We start from the raw sequence: 4,763 nt of genomic DNA, 5'->3' as shown, positions 1-4,763 counted from the left end.
TGGAACACACGGTGCGGCTGAACAATATGTACATTATTTAATGAACATGAAGGGGCCTCGATCACGACAACTATGCGGCAGCGGAACAATGACGAAGCGGAACTCCATAGCACAGGGACACCGATGTGGACACGGTCTAGACATGGGAAGCACTCCAATCCGGTAAGATTTTCCTGAAACTTGGCATGACATGCCAGGTCAGTACATTGAATATACTTGCAAGCTCACAACAAATAAAAGCACAATGGCAAACAATAATATGGCAATTAAGCAGGTTAAATGCAATGCTTCAACATACTACTCATGAAGTGATCATGCTTGTGCACCTTACCATACGGGTTACCTCGTAACCAAATCTTATCAATGCGGTGATCACTCCCGGATCACAACTGAAACCAACTCTCTGGTTGCAAACACAACAACATCAACAACCATCTTCATGGTTCAACAACCTCATCACATACCAAGTGCCAACCATATAACTTTAGTGTGCAAGATTAAATTATTTATGTTGATCAATGGTGTGACCTACTATGAACTGGGTGCGTAACCGAGGATGCGGTTATCGATATATTTGACACACACTATGCAGAGGTTAGCACCCTGTACCCACACCACGGAATCCATGGCCTCGAACTCCCATTCGTGTAGACCAATGACACGTCTCCAACGTATCTATAATTTTTGATTGTTCCATGCTATTATATTACCCCTTTTGGATGTTTATGGGCTTTATTTTACATATTTATATCATTTTTGGGACTAACCTACTAACCGGAGGCCCAGCCCGTATTGCTGTTTTTTTGCCTATTTCAGTATTTCGAAGAACAGGAATATCAAACGGAGTCCAAACAGAATGAAACCTTCGGGAGCATGATTTTTGGAACGAATGTGATCCGGAGAACTAGAGTGCAAGTCAAGAAGCAAACGAGGCGGCCAGGAGATAGGAGGGCGCGCCCACCCCTCCTAGGCGCGCCCCTGTCTCCTGGGCCCCTCAGGCGGCCACCAACGTACTTCTTCCTCCTATATATACCTACGTACCCCGAAAACATCCAGGGAGCCAACGAAAACCTAATTCCACGGTCGTAACCTTCTGTATCCGCGAGATCCCATCTTGGAGCCTTCGACGATGCTCCACCGGAGGGGGGATCGACCATGGAGGGCTTCTACATCAACACCATAGCCCCTCCGATGAGTTGTGAGTAGTTTACCATAGACCTTCGAGTCCATAGTTATTAGCTAGATGTCTTCTTCTCTCTTTTTGGATCTCAATACAATGTTCTCCCCCTCTCTTGTGGAGATCTATTCGATGTAAACTCTTTTTGCGGTGTGTTTGTCGAGATCCGATGAATTGTGGGTTTATGATCAAGTTTATCTATGAGAAATATTTGAATCTTCTATGAATTCTTTTATGTATGATTGAGTTATCTTTGCAAGTCTCTTCGACTTATCAGTTTGGTTTGGCCTACTAGATTGATCTTTCTTGCCATGGGAGAAGTGCTTAGCTTCGGGTTCAATCTTGCGGTGTCCTTACCCAGTGACAGAAAGGGTTGCAAGTCACGTATTCTATTGTTGCCATCGAGGATAAAAAGATGGGGTTTATATCATATTGCTTGAGTTTATCCCTCTACATCATGTCATCTTTCTTAATGCGTTACTCTGTTCTTATGAACTTAATACTCTAGATGCATGCTGGATAGCGGTCGATGTGTGGACTAATAGTAGTAGATGCAGGCAGGAGTCGGTCTACTTGTTGCGGACGTGATGCCTATATACATGATCATGCCTAGATAATCTCATAATTATTCGCTTTTCTATCAATTGCTCAACAGTAATTTGTTCACCCACCGTAATACTTATGCTATCTTGAGAGAAGCCACTAGTGAAACCTATGGCCCCCGGGTCTATCTTTTATCATATAAGCTTTCCATCTACTTTTATTTGCATCTTTACTTTTTGCATCTATATTATAAAATACCAAAAATATATTTATCTTATCATACTATCTCTATCAGATCTCACTTTCACAAGTGGCCGTGAAGGGATTGACAACCCCTTTATTGCGTTGGTTGTGAGGTCTTTGTTTGTTTGTGTAGGTGTGTGGGACTTTTGAGGAGCCTCCTACTGGATTGATACCTTGGTTCTCAAAAACTGAGGGAAATACTTACGCTACTATTGCTGCATCACTCTTTCCTCTTCAAGGAAAACCAACACAAGCTCAAGACATAGCAAGAAGGATTTCTGGCGCCGTTGCCGAGGAGGTCTTCGCTCAAGTCAAGACATACCAAGTACCCATCACAAACTCATCTCCCTCGCATTTACATTATTTGCCATTTGCCTCTCGTTTTCCTCTCCCCCGCTTCACCCTTACTGTTTTATTTGCCCTCTCTTTCCCAATCTTCTTCTCCTCTCTTTTTCGCTTGCCTTTTTCTGTTTGCTTGTGTGTTGGATTACTTGTTGCCATGGCGCAAGATAATACCAAATTGTGTGATTTCTCCAATACCAATAATAATGATTTCCTTAGTACTCCGATTGCTGCTCTTAATGATGTTGAGTCTTGTGAAATCAATACTGCTTTGTTGAATCTTGTTATCAAAGATCAATTCGCCGGCCTTCCTAGTGAAGATGCCACTACTCATCTAAACAACTTTGTTGATTTGTGTGATATGCAAAAGAAGAAAGATACGGATAATGATATTGTTAAATTGAAGTTATTTCCGTTTTCACTTAGAGATCGTGCTAAAGTTTGGTTTTCGTCTTTGCCTAAAAATAGTATTGATTCTTGGAACAAGTGAAAAGATGCTTTTATCTCTAAATATTTTCCTCCCGCCAAGATCATCACTCTTAGGAATGATATTATGAATTTTAAACAACTTGATCATGAGCATGTTGCCCAACCTTGGGAAAGAATTAAATTGATGATTCGCGATTGCCCTACTCATGGTTTGAATTTATGGATGATCATACAATTTTTTTTGCCGGTTTGAACTTTGCTTCTAGAAATCTTTTAGACTCGGCTGCAGGAGGCACGTTTATGGAAATCACGTTAGGAGATTCTACAAAACTTCTTGATAATATTATGGCTAATTATTCTCAATGGCACACCGAAAGATCCTCTAGTAAAAAAGTGCATACTATAGAAGAAATCAATGTTTTGAGTGGAAAGATGGATGACCTTATGAAATTATTTTCTACTAAGATTGTTCCTCTTGATCCCAATGATATGCCTTTGTCTACTTTGATTGAGAATAATAATGAATCTATGGATGTGAATTTTGTTGGTAGGAATAGTTTTGGAAATAATGCTTATAGAGGAAACTTTAATTTAGACCCTTCCCTAGTAATTCCTCTAATAATTATGGAAATTCCTACAATAATTCTTATGGTAATTTTAATAAGATGCCCTCTGATTTTGAGAATAGTGTGAAATAATTTATGATTTCTCAAAAGAATTTTAATGCTTTGCTTGAAGAAAAATTGCTCAAAGTTGATGATTTGGCTAGGAACGTTGATAGACTTTCGCTTGATGTTGATTCTCTTAAACTTAGATCTTCTCCTCCTAAGCATGATATCAATGAGTCTCTCAAAGCAATGAGAATCTCCACTGATGAGTGCAAGGAAAGAACCGCTAGATTGCGTGCTAAGAAAGATTGCTTTGTAAAGGCGTGTTCTTCTATTTTCCATGAAAATAATGATGAAGATATTAAAGTTATTGATGTGTCTCCTATTAGATCTTTATTTTGAAATATTAATCTTGATAATAATGGGACTGGAGATGAGTCAACTTTATTTAGAAGGCGTCCCAAGAATTCAGAGTTTTTAGATCTTGATGCTAAATTTGGTAAAAGTGGGATTGAAGAGGTCATGACTTTAAATAGTATTGAACCCGCTATATCGGATTTCAAGGAATTTGATTATGATAATTGTTCTTTAGAAGGTTGTATTTCCTTGTTGCAATCCGTTGTTAATTCTCCTCATGCTTATAGTCAAAATAAAGCTTTTACAAAACATATCATTGATGCCTTGATGCAATCTTATGATGAAAAACTTAATTTGGAAGTTTCTATACCTAGAAAACTTAATGATGAGTGGAAACCTACTATAAAGATTAGAATTAAAGATCATGATTGTTTTGCTTTATGTGATTTGGGTGCTAGTGTTTCCACGATTCCAAAAACTTTATGTGATATTCTAGGTTTCCATGATCTTGATGATTGCTCTTTAAATTTGCACCTTGCGGATTCCACCATTAATAAGCCAATGGGAAGGATCAATGATGTTCTCATTGTTTCAAATAGAAATTTGGTGCCCGTAGATTTTATCGTTCTTGATATAGATTGCAATCTTTCTTGCCCTATTATTCTTGGTAGACCTTTCCTTAGAACGATTGGCGCGATTATTGATATGAAGGAAGGGAATATTAGATTCCAATTTCCATTAAAGAAAGGCATGGAGCACTTTCCAAGAAAGAAAATCAAATTACCTTATGAATCTATCATAAGAGCTACTTATGAATTGAGTGCCAAAGATGGCACTACTTAGATCTATCTTCGCTTTTATGCCTAGCTAGGGGCGTTAAACGATAGCGCTAGTTGGGAGGCAACCCAATTTTATTTGTGTTTTTTGTTTTTGTTTCTGTTTAGTAATAAATTTTGCATCTAATTTCTGTTTTGATGTGTTTTTATGTTTTAATTAGTGTTTGTGCCAAGTATAACCTATAGGATAACCTATGATTTAATTCGAGGACGAGCGGGAATTAAGCT

This window comes from Triticum dicoccoides, chromosome 2B (assembly GCF_002162155.2).
Source record: "Triticum dicoccoides isolate Atlit2015 ecotype Zavitan chromosome 2B, WEW_v2.0, whole genome shotgun sequence".
Taxonomy (NCBI): Eukaryota; Viridiplantae; Streptophyta; class Magnoliopsida; order Poales; family Poaceae; genus Triticum; species Triticum dicoccoides.
The sequence above is the reverse complement of the archived record's forward strand: the minus strand, read 5'-3'. Positions refer to the sequence as shown.